The sequence below is a fragment of the Triticum dicoccoides genome, chromosome 4A (assembly GCF_002162155.2).
Source record: "Triticum dicoccoides isolate Atlit2015 ecotype Zavitan chromosome 4A, WEW_v2.0, whole genome shotgun sequence".
Classification (NCBI taxonomy): domain Eukaryota; kingdom Viridiplantae; phylum Streptophyta; class Magnoliopsida; order Poales; family Poaceae; genus Triticum; species Triticum dicoccoides.
Window position 1 is genome coordinate 487703794 of NC_041386.1, and position 12332 is coordinate 487716125.

General features: G+C 45.9%; 1 long non-coding RNA gene across 2 annotated transcripts; it reads right to left on the bottom strand.

The window, feature by feature from the left end:
* Positions 1–263: 263 nt before the first annotated feature.
* LOC119286339 lies at positions 264–5420 on the bottom strand. 2 transcript variants are annotated; one of them, XR_005140390.1, is made up of 6 exons: positions 4429–5420; positions 3990–4140; positions 3271–3363; positions 2167–2223; positions 1982–2058; positions 264–506 (listed from the first exon to the last, which is right to left on the bottom strand). It is a non-coding gene; the product is annotated as an uncharacterized LOC119286339 (long non-coding RNA). The 2 variants fall into 2 exon arrangements; XR_005140389.1 differs by lacking the exons at positions 3271–3363; positions 3990–4140; positions 4429–5420 and having other exon boundaries at positions 2167–2714.
* Positions 5421–12332: the final 6912 nt, after the last annotated feature.

Consider the following 12332-nt stretch of genomic DNA (forward strand, 5'->3'; position numbering starts at 1 on the left):
TACACAAAACTTACATATCATTTCATGGACGCGACTAGGGAGCAAACAGGTGCTCCCTAGTGTTCTCTGGCACACACCCCATTTAAGGAAGGATATCTCCCCCCGTCCAAAAAAAAACGATAAAAAAAGGAAATGCTCAACACCTGGTGCCCCGCCCCGATCAGTTCTCGCGCAGCAACCAACACCCCTCCCCCTCCTCGATCACGTGCAGGAAAAAGGACGTGAGTTCTTGAGTTCCCTTCTTCCCCGTTCCTCCACGCCAGTAGCAAAGATAGGGCCGATTCATGACACAAGCAAGCCATATAGTTACTGTACGCTACAGTGCGATTTCTGCTACAGTCAACAAAGGAAAACTTCACCACGCGACAGGCCGACGCCCTGGCTGCCTGGGCCTGGCGCCGCCCCTGCTCCACGCCCCACATGCACACCTCCGTCCTCCCAGATCTCGATCCATATGAAAGCTCCATCTCACCCCTATCTCCATTGATGGCCATGACCATAATGCTCTGCAGGCAATTGATGGTATTGGGGTAAGAACATAACCTAAATTCTTAAAAAGTGCAGCCAACATAAAACACAGGCAAGTCACATCCTAAACATTGGCAAGTCAAATTCAAATGTCAAGCAAGTCCTACTAAAAAAACTAACTCAACAGGCAAAAACATTCTGAAGAAATTTCTGTGTAATTCATCGTAACTTTGCTATCCAGAAAAAAATTGCATTGTGCAGTGTTGGCTTGAAAACACACAATTCAAAACATTGTTATTTGGATAACATGAATACTAAATGTTGTGTTGTTATGAATGGATCATCCCTCCCTGTATATCAGAAAACACACAGTTCAAAACATTGTTATTTGGATAACATGAATACTAAATGTTGTGTTGTTATGAATGGATCATCCCTCCCTGTATATCAGGTTGCATTTGTCTAGAATAAAAAATATAGACAAGCGACATGTGTGTGATTTTGGGCAAATTCAGTGGAATCAACAGACAAAAGTTTTGTGTTTTTAGGCAGGCTACCTTGATTTGTACTCCCTCCGTCCCACAATATAAGAACATTTTTTACACTAGTGTAGTGTAAAAAACGCTCTTATATTATGGGACGGAGGGAGTAATTAATAAAACAGAACAAGTTGATGGTTCATGCTTTCCTATGCTGATCTGTGGTTGCGTATGCAAAAATTAGAAGAAAAAAAAGTCAAAGTAAAAACCCAATTATGTGTAATAGGCACTCCAACCAGCACCTAGGGGTGATCTTTTATTGAAGTTTGTGTTGAGACGCAGGGAACTAATGAATTTGTGGTAAACTAGAAAGAAACACAAAGAAGGCCTTGGGAGCAGATGTTTTAGGTTGTTTTTCTTTAGGGTTTTTTGGGCCGGTTTCCATTTTGGGTTTGTAAGTTGTGGGGTGCATGAGCAGCTGGGTTGGTGTAGGTATTTTGATTTTTTTAGGCGAGTTGTGTTGAGATGTAGGCAAGTATAGAATACTTTGCAGGCAACTGATGGTTTTAGGGGAAAAACCAAACCTAAATTCTAAAAAGGAATAAAAGCCCTTGGAGATCAGTTTTGTGGATGTTGTCCATCGGTGTTTTGGGCTAGGTTATGCTGGTTTTTAGTTGCATGAACTACTGGGTTTGTGTTGTGTGTAAAAACTATATATTGATGGGTTCAAGCTTCCTATCCTGATTTGTGGTTGTGTATGCAAAAACTACACATAAAAAAATTAAACAACTATTGATGTTCTATTCCAGGCAACTTTTAGTGCAAAACAACAAAATAAAAACAACTGATATGGCTTTCTTTCGGGAAAATCAGTGCACTCAGTGGGAAAAAATCACATCTATGTTGCTGTCGACCCCCGGGTATAGAAGATGTTTTTACTTTGCATTTTTACTTGTAACTTGCAAATGCTTTGAAGAAAAAGGCATTGAGAAAAACAACTTAGTCGCAACAAATTTGGTTTGCGTGAAGCATACCTAGAAAAAGTGAGTGGTGGAGTTGCTTTCTTCAGCATGATTATTTTGTTGTTCAGCTCTGTAGTTTGCATGAATTCCTGGTTTGGGAGGAAAAAAGTAGGTCCAGGAAAAAGTAATCAAAAGGCAAGTCATGTCAGGGAATGTAAGCAAGTTACATAGTAGCTTCAGGCAAGTTGTGGTTTTACCCAGAAGTATGTGCTGAAAAGGTTGACTTCATTCAGTTTGAGAATTTGTCAGTGGGCCTGCAAAAAACAATGAAGAAAAACACAGCGGAGACGCATGGTATAAACAAAACACAAACACCCCGCAACCAAAAATGTATTAGGCATGACCCGTTAGTAGTAAGCAAGTTTTCGAAGGTTAAAAACAGAAGATACTAGTGTTGGGTGCATCGACAAACAACACGATGATGGACAAAACCCACACAAGAACACAAAAAGGAAGTACTGTTCTTTGATACTGCTAGTTGCAATTGTGAGCAAAACATTTGAATACCCCCCTCCCCCCTCCCCCAAGTCTGTGCCTAACATTTGTGTGTGACCTACCATTTTTAGTTCCGCTAGCTTGCTCTATGTGTGTAAGTTGCCTAGTCTAGTAGTGTGGACTTGCATAACCCCTGGTTTTTAGTGCAAATGAGTAAGCATGTGTGTGTTCGTGAACTTCGAGATATGTGTGTGAGGTGCCAGCAAAAAGGAAGCATTTGACTTCTAAAAACAAGAGGGAAAAGAGAAGCTTACCCGCAACTACCCCCATCCCCCCCCCCACCCACCCAATTAAAAATCCCAATGTAGCAAACAAAGAGATAAAACATACATTGATAATGTGTTATCACATTCAAAATTCAAGTATAAAATTGGCCCCAAAATTATGATGAAATGACAAGGAAAATAACATAAGAGCAAAGTTCATGTGTTACCTGAGGCAACTACCTAGCTACAGAGTGTTGGCCAACTTTTGGCAAAGCTAAAAACCACTAGGATTGAGTTTCATACAAGGCGCTTGTGTGAAAGCTTCCAGAGCACTAACTGGAACAACTAGTAAAAGAAGTCCTGGAACCATATCAAGCATCCTAAGTAACAAAACTGACGCCCATTTAGGCAAATTCTGGACCATATCAGGCAAGTAAGTAACAAATGTTAGGCAACTCGTATGCGACAACTCCATACCGCAAATCTGGCAACTCGTGCACAAAGTTCTGGCAACCTGAAGCCTCTGCCCCCTGCCATCTTTCCCACCTCGCAAAAACCTCTCAAACTCTCCCCCAACGGCAACAATCGTCAACAACTTACCTATAAGTGATGTTGAAGCTTCTCGCTTGGGCATGTGCACAAAACCTCAAAAACGTTGCTTTCACTTCATTTCAGAATTAATTTAGTGAGGCCCTGCAAACACAGCAAAAAATTGTTTAGGCAAGAATATCAATAAAAGCATATTTACGAAACTTAGGTGATTTAGGCAAGTATTATTTACATGTAGACAACTTATCCTATTGGAAATAGCAACTTCTATGCAAATTCAATCAATTTGTTGCTAAAACAATATTTGGGCAAATCGCGCCAGCCTTCCTAGCAACTAATTATCATGTGTTGGGCAAGTTTTGGGCGAAATAAAAACCAGCGCTCTTGGGAGCGGATCTTTGGGCAACTCATGCCAGCATCTCTAGCAAATAACTATCATGTGTTGGGCAAGTTTTGGACACTTTCGGCCCAAATCATCGACGGTTCCAACACCCGCATCGCAGGAGCGGTTGGGCAAGTCATGCAAGCATATCTGGCAACACACTATCATGCAGTGGGCTGTTTTGGACACTTTTGGCTCAAATCATTGATGACTCCAGCCCCCGCATCCCCAAGTCGTAAAACACCGCCGCGCTCAAAATCCTCTATTTGCCCAAAAAGCCGGGACCCCGCACACCGCTCTTCAACCTCCCTATCCTGCATCAACCGCGTAGAATCGTAGATTTGAGTAGAAAAACACATGCTTATGGGGTCAATTTCGAGATACTTACCCGCGGTTTGCGGCCCATTCCTCGACCACTGGCGACAATGTTTTCCCGGCTCTAGCTCCTCCCCGCTAAGTGGTCGCGCCCCCCTTGGCTCTTGCTCTTGCTTCGCTTCCTGGCCGCTGGCACTCCGACACCCATCTCCTCCCTCCACTTGCTAATTGCGGCAAATCATATGTCAAAAGAATATGGGAAAATATTGTAGGCAACTTTCTGACATTATTAGGAAAGTTAGTGTAGAAACCATTGAATAAAAGAAAACATATTTTTTGGCAAGAACTCAATGGTCAAAAAGGTTATAAATTGTAGGGTGTTATCCTTTTGCAGCAAAGGGATACAAAACCATCCCCTAGCATGTTATGAAATAGCGTTGGAAATCTCAGGTAGAACAGAGAAACTACAATGATGGAAAACAGTCTAGTCCTCCAAAAGAGAAGGAATTTACCTTGTGAAGATGAACGGACATGGTGTCGCTATGCCAGCTCCAGCTTCTGGTTCCTTCCATCTCCCTCTCACAACAGCCAACAAGTCCTCTTGCCTCTCCTTCTCACCACTGCTTCTCTGTGTAACCCTCACCATGTTCAAAAATAGCCATCAACGCCAGACATTCAACTGAGTCTCTCTAATTGTCATTTCAACACCTATATAATTGAAGAGCTTGGCCAAATGCACCAAGGTAATACTACTCATTACGTATTGGTATCACCATCACTCTCAGGAAGGCAGCAAGTCAATATCAAGGTATTCTGATAACAATTACTAGCATCAAAGAAAATGACAAGGGATTCGGTTCCAAATTCATTTGTGAACATGCAGACAACATCACCCAAATTTGTTAGACTACAACTCACGCCGGTCCAGAAGATTGAAAAGAACAGGAAAACATGACAAGAATAATCATATGCAACATGATAGATGTAAGGCTACATTTCTATTTGCAAATACAGAGCATAGTTCAGAATTTCAGAATAATCAGGGCCCGCGGGCAGGGGCGCCGACACCGGTTGGAATCTGCGGACGGGCGGCCGGAGCAGCCGATGCCTTCTTTTACTGTCGTCGTTGGACGAAAAGGGTTCAAATCCCATGGGGATCGAAGCACGCAGTCGCGGGACGCACTGACCCAGCAAGGGATCGACGCGGTGGGGCACAGGACGATGCCGAGAGGGAGAAGTGGGGCGGGGGGGGCGCGTCTTCGCCGGTCTGGAGTGGGGGCGCGTCGGTCACTGCTGGTTGAGGTGTGGGGTGCGTCGTCCTGGATCTGGTCCAGGCCCCAGGGAGGTGCTGTACCGGGTGGGCGGGTGGTGGAGGCGGTGTGTGAAGCTGGACGGCCGGTGCTGGTCGAAGGCGGGGAAGAGAGTTCGCCGGGGCTTGTAGGTGGTTGGTCAGCGGGGGGGAGGGGGGTGGCCGTGGCATGGAGGGAGGTGGTCGGAGTGTGGAGGAAGATGCGCACGGGGAGAGAGAAGGTGAGGCCAGATTCGTTTTGTTTCAGTACGACCAACCGACACCTGACAGCACAAGATCAAGATCCTACGGCTCAGAAGGGTGTGCGCTCGGGACGCCTAAGCAGCACAGCTGCACTTTTTAGAATTTAGGTCATTTCATTAATAGAAGGAGTTTGAAAAGTACAAGGGGAGGCATAACACATGTCACGTGCGCAAGGAGGCGTAAACACGGTGCCCCGAGCAGATGGCTAAAGGATTGCTCAGCCCCCGAAACACAACAGGATTTCGGCAGAATGTTTATTAGTCCTTTGGCGCATGCTTTAGTCCACAAGCATGCTTCGTCACGAATTCCCCGAAGGTGACTTGCCATTGAAGATGCAGGTGTTGCGGTGGCACCAAATGGACCACTGTGAGCATGATAATGAAGGAGAGGCCTCGGTGGTGGATGTTGGGGGCATTGCAGCAAGCATCGACCCACCAAAAGGCGAAGCGCGTCGCCTAGTTAGGCAGGAGCCTCTCCTTCGCGTGTGCGTGGGTGGTGCGGGGCACCCGAGCGGGCGGAAGTGCACCACCAGATCCGAGCCTCCGCGGCGGTGGATCGCTCCCGGAGGCGAGCGGCAGCGGATGACTAGTGGTAGAGCTGCTGCATCTGGCCGCGGCACTACGGCGCCTCGGATCGGCGGCGGCGTGGAGGGCTGGTCAGCTGCCGGCGTGGTTGGCCCTCCGGTCAAATCTGATTTGGCCAGAGCGGCTTGCTCGTTTCGCGGCGGCAGAGATCGGTGGTGCTCCGTGCGCACGATGTGAGAGGGAGGTTCGTCGAGCGGATCCGGGTGAAAACCTCATTCTCGACTTGTTGCCAAGACCAGCGATGGCAGCACTCTTTTGTGCCGTTACCTTCTTGAAGACATCGTCGTGGAGAAGCTCCAGAGCTCTATCCGCTACGTCCGGGGAAAACTCTAGATCAGTAGATGATGATGGCGGCGCTCTGGTATCGTTTCCCCCTTGGGGGCGTCATTCTTCGAGGTGTACACGGGCTCGAGGGACCAGTGGACGGCTTCTTTGGTGGAGCGGTGTTCATCTTACTCATTGTTGGCGGCGAATCTCGGTGGCCTGGCGCAGTGGAGACTGGGTGTCCGATGCGCGGAGATGGACTCGTGCAGGGGGAGGACGATGTTTGGCGTCATGGTGGCGTCGAAGGCGGAGAAGCCTGGCAAGGTTTGTGTGTTAGTTTCTGCTCCGAAGATGGATTGGTGGAAGACGGCGGCGGCGGCACATGAGAGTGCGTTGGACTGGTTTTTACCCCAAACTCAGTATGTGGCTCGGTTGGAGCCTCCGGCTTTAGATGTTATGCTTTGGTGCGATGTCTGTTTGGTATTAGGCTCGAACTATCGGCATCCATTCATTGAATGGTTAGGAGTAACGACAGTTGTTGCTAAGATGGTGGCTTCGGACAAACTCATATATTACTTTATAAGGTCTTTGTGAATAATTAATAAAATGGCTGTATGCATCGCCCAGATATAGAGGCCCGGGATAATCCTCCTTTTTAGAAAAATAAATAAATGTAGTGGAGCGACACCAAGATTGAACCTCGTACCAAATTTGCCGGGAAAAAGAACATCCAGCAAGCAGGTGCTGAAGATCTTCGGGCACTTGGTTGCAAAGAATGCACCAGTCGTCATGAGGGAGGCCACGTCATGCATGCCTATCGGCAGCCCGACATATTTCTTCGAAGGCGAGCCAGGTGAGGTCGGCAATGGAGCTTCCATTGGTCCACACATCAGACAAGAAGAAACAAGTTTTCTCATCACCAATGGTCCATAATGTAGACGCGTGGATCTGCATGGCCTCTACACTGACGGGAAGGTGAAGGTGGCTCCAAGGGCGAACGAGGTAGGTGTGCTTGAGCCATTGCCAGAGGGTGGGGAGCGCAATGACCGCACCATAGAGATCCTGAACGTCGAGGCCATGGAGAAATGTGGGTCAACAGACCTTGGCCCAGTTGACTTTGCATTGACCTTCTCTGGCATCTTTGCAGCCTGCCCAAAGAAAACAACAAATGGTTCGGTTGACTTTGGCAAGGATGGGTTTGTTGAGGATGACGACGACAAGGAGATGAATTGTCATGATTTTCACTATCTTAATTCTCTCAACGTACACACATGTCACCTCATCACTTCGCTAATTATTTCTCTTAACATGCATCAAAAAATGATATTTATATTTTCTATCAACATGCACACATCCCAATTCATCATACATGTCATCACATCAATCATATAAGTAAATTGTTTGGGGCACCTAGTAGTGGCGGAGCTTCAGCCAAATTGCTAGGCGGGCCGATGGGGCCAACCTGAAGGAAATTACTACTGGAATGTTATTCCATGGCCTAATAGTAGGTGTACATCATATAAATTTGCATGTGTTAGGCGGCTCAGGTTACGGGTTGGCCCAGCCGTAGCTCCGCCACTGGCACCTAGGCCCGTTATGGAAAGTCATATTCATTAGTGTATGGCGTACAATCAACAAAATAATGGGTTTTCATGTTTTGTTTGCATGTACTAGTATCCTAAGATGGTCAATGGTTGCTTTCCAAAATAAAAATAGTCTAAACACTTATACTTGAGTAAGTATATATGTACATGTATCCCAGATACCCATGTGTACATGTATTTGACCGTGATTTAGTGGGCATTATACACATAAAGTCATATAAGACTAAACTGTGTGTAGTGTCTATATATTCAACTATATAATAATCAAATACAATATATTATGTTGATTTTAATTTTTAATTAAATTTCATAAAAAATATTGCAACCAAACTTCACAGTAATGCGCGGGGTATCATCTAGTTTTTTCGACAAATGGTGGATTTTATGTGCTCAAATGAAGCATTAAGAAAATACAAAACACAATGAGCACACATCCGATATTTACATTGTTATGATGCACACAACCAACATCAACTCACACACAATCAAAAACATGTCGGCAATTAGCAAAGTCATATGAGACCTAAGTTAGTTATTCATAGGCAAGAAAAAAAAGCCCAAAAGCGTTCATATATGCGATCGACAAACTACCACAATGACCATATCCGCATCAACCATCTCATGACACCACATGGACGATGAGATTCTTCGACGGCAACGCCTTCAGGAAAAGAGCGAAATTCAAGCGCCGTCGTCACCGGATCCAAGCACAAGGCAAGAATTTAGGTTTTCAACCCAAAGAATCAATCTGAGCATATCCGAACAATGCCTACAACAAGGTAATGACGTAAGAAACCATCGCCATTGCTAGGTAGAACCCATTCGGTTCAGACCTACACTTTCACCTTGGACCGCGAGGCCGGGTGCTGAGTAGCACCACCATTGAAGTCACTCAAGTTTTGTCGCCACCATATTTCCGCAATCCCAGCAGCTACGTGTGATGCCCGCCACCGCTGCACAACCAACCCTCTGCGTCAAATCATCGTCCATAATTTGCATCTTTTTCACCGCCAAAGTAAACCACTAGATCTTTAGAGATGACGCTCCTGAAGATCATCTGATGACCACCGCTGTCGTGGAGCCATCGAAGGTTACTGTAGCACAATCTACAATCACTCGGACCCTAGCTGACCAGATCTGAATCACCACCACTAGGCCATGGACCGTCGCACCGTTGGCCGACCAGCGCCGCGTGGAAGTCCATCAGCTCGCCGCCGCGGTCCGCCACCAAGCAGAGAGCCCGATAGGCCCAACCTTCTGTCACTGTCGCAAGAAGGACACCGCAGCTACCTACCGTGGCTCTTGGGCAGGGCCATCTAGCCTAGAGTGGACACCGCCACCCCGCTAGAAAGAATCCCATGGCCCGCCTTGCTATGGATCCGCACCGTGGGAGCACCACACGAAGAGCAGGCCCAAAGTCGATCGGTCAAAGCATCTAGGGATGATTTTCATCGAGCCTTCGGAGCCGCTACCGGTAGTGGCCGGCGGCGGCAAGAAGGGCTGACGAACGAGGGGCTTGAGGTTGGTGCGGCGGGGGGAAGGGGTCCCTCCGGACTCGCCTGAGAGCGAACCGGGAGGCGGCTAGGGTTTGTGTTCCTTTTTTTGTTAAAATGACTATAAAGGTTTTTTTTAGCATTGATTATAAAGGTTCAGGGGGTATCATCAAGTTATCATACCTTGGCATCCAAATTCCGTTTTGGGTGATCTTTCTATCTGTTTTGATCATCTCGGAAGGGGGCATCCAATGATAAACTCCAATACACAATTTGACTTCATTTTATTTGGATTCAAGCCATTCCATTTCCTTGCGATTGTGTCATTTTGAGAACCAACAACTTGTAGTTGCAGTGGTCGCCCTTTGGAGCACCCCTTGCAGCGCCGGATTCAACGAGCAACGGCCTCCTTTCAATGTTAGTGCCCGCCTTTTTTTAACACAGTACAGATGCAAGCGCTTATGTATACACACATCTTTTTTTACTGAAAGAGCATCGCCGGATATCCTGAAATAAATTCAAGAATAATACGAGCATCAGGACTTGAATCTTGGTGGACTGGGGATATCATTGTCCCTCTAACCATCCAACCACAAGTTGGTTCTCGTGTCAGTGCGCACCTGTAACACCCTCGATGCGGCTATATCTCCTACGTGTCGAAGCACTACTTAGAGGCATAACCGCATTGAAAGCAATGTCGCAAGTAAGGTAATCTTCACAACAACCCATGTAAATAGATAATAAAGGGAAAGGTACATAGTTGGCTTACACTCGCCACATCACACAAAGTACATAAATAGCATTACATCATCCAATCACTCATGGTCCGACTACGGTACCAAAATAAAAGATCAACCCAACAAGCGACATGGTCCCGATCGCCCCAACTGGCACCACTACTAATCATCAGGGAAAGACACATAGTAACGGTGTGAGTCTTCGTCGAACTCCCACTTGAGCTCAAGCACATCATCTGGAACGGAGTCATCAGGCCCTGCATTTGGTTTGGAAGTAATCTATGAGCCACAGGGACTCAGCAATCTCGCACCCTCGCGATCAAGACTATTTAAACTTATAGGTAAAGGCAAGGTAATATGTGGAGCTGCAGCAAGCGATTAGCATATATGGTGGCTAACCTGTTCGCAAAAGAGAGCGAGAAGAGAAGGCAAAGCACGAACGAAGAACTAGAGAACAACCTACGGCAAACATTACTCCAACACCGTGTTCACTTCCCGGACTCCGCCGAGAAGAGACCATCACGGTAACACACACAGTTGATTCATTTTAAATAAGTTAAGGTTCAAGTTAGCTACAACTGGACATTAACAAATTCTCATCTGCCCATAACCGCGGGCACGGCTTTCGAAAGTTCAAATCCCTGCAGGGGAGTCCCAACTTAGCCCATGACAAGCTCTCACGGTCAACGAAGGATATACCTTCTCCCGAGACATTCTGATCAGACTCGGTATCCCGGTTCTACAAGACAACTTCGACAAGTTAAACAAATCCAGCAACACCGCCCGAATATGCCGACAAATCCCGATAGGAGCTGCACATATCTCGTTCTCAGGGCACACTCAGATGAGCAATCCGTACAACTAAAACCAAACCTCGAGTTTCCCTGAGGGGGCGCTGCACAGGGCTCTAGTTTGGACCAACACTCAGAGGAGCACTGACCCGGGGGGGGGGGGTTTAAATAAGATGACCCTTGGGCTCTGGAAACCCAAGGGAAAAAGAGGCTAGGTGGCAAATGATAAAACCAAGGTTGGGCATTGCTGGAAGAGTTTTATTCAATGCGATTTGTCAAGGGGTTCCCATTATTACCCAACCGCGTAAGGAACGCAAAATCCGGGAACATAACACCGATATGACGGAAACTAGGGCGGCAAGAGTGGAAAAAAACACTAGGCAAAAAGGTCGAGCCTTCCACCCTTTACCAAGTATATAGATGCATTAAGATAACAAGATAATATAGTGATATCCCAACAAGAAAATAATGTTCCAACAAGGAACGATCTCCAATCTTCACCTGCAACTAGCAACGCTATAAGAGGGGCTGAGCAAAGCGGTAACATAGCCAAACAACGGTTTGCTAGGACAAGGTGGGTTAGAGGCTTGGCTTAGCAACATGGGAGGCATGATAAGCAAGTGGTAGGTATCGCAGCATAGGCATAGCAAAAGAGCGAGCAACTAAGCAAGCAAAGATAGAAGTGATTTTGAGGGTATGGTCATCTTGCCTGAAATTCTGCAAGGAAGAAGAACGAGTCCATGAAGAAGACAAACGGGCGTAGTCGAACGGGTCCTCACAAACGCGACGTTATCGAAACCAACCCGAAGAAGCAACACCGGAAAGAAGCACACAACATAGTAAAATAACCATCACATAAACATGGCATGATGCACAACCAAGTATGAAGCATGTCTGATTTAATGAAGCATGGCAAGAGGTGAAGCATAATGAAACTATCTATCTCAGCAAGTTTAAATGAGGCCGGAAGCAACGAATAACAATTCCGGTAAATCCCCATATACATATATTAGGTTTGGTACTGTTCTGCCCTAAAACATATTTTAGAGTTGTTTAACATGCAAAGTGATGCCACCAAGTTAAACTAGGCATTTTTCTACCACATTTACATATAAAGTTTATTAGAAACCGAGCTACGGTTATTTAGTTATGAATTAAAGCATTTTAACATGGATAGGGGCAAATTTAAACAAACCGCTTTTTAAACATTTTAAACATAGATGAAAATGGCAAAATATTAATCTAGACAAAATTCTAAGCAAGTTTCATATATAACTTATTTTAATCCGATGCACGGTTTGTGAGATATTAAATGCATGAACATGAGGGTCTTTTCTGTAAAACTGCGTTCTCTAAAACAAATACTAAATTCGCAGATGCTGGAAAAAACA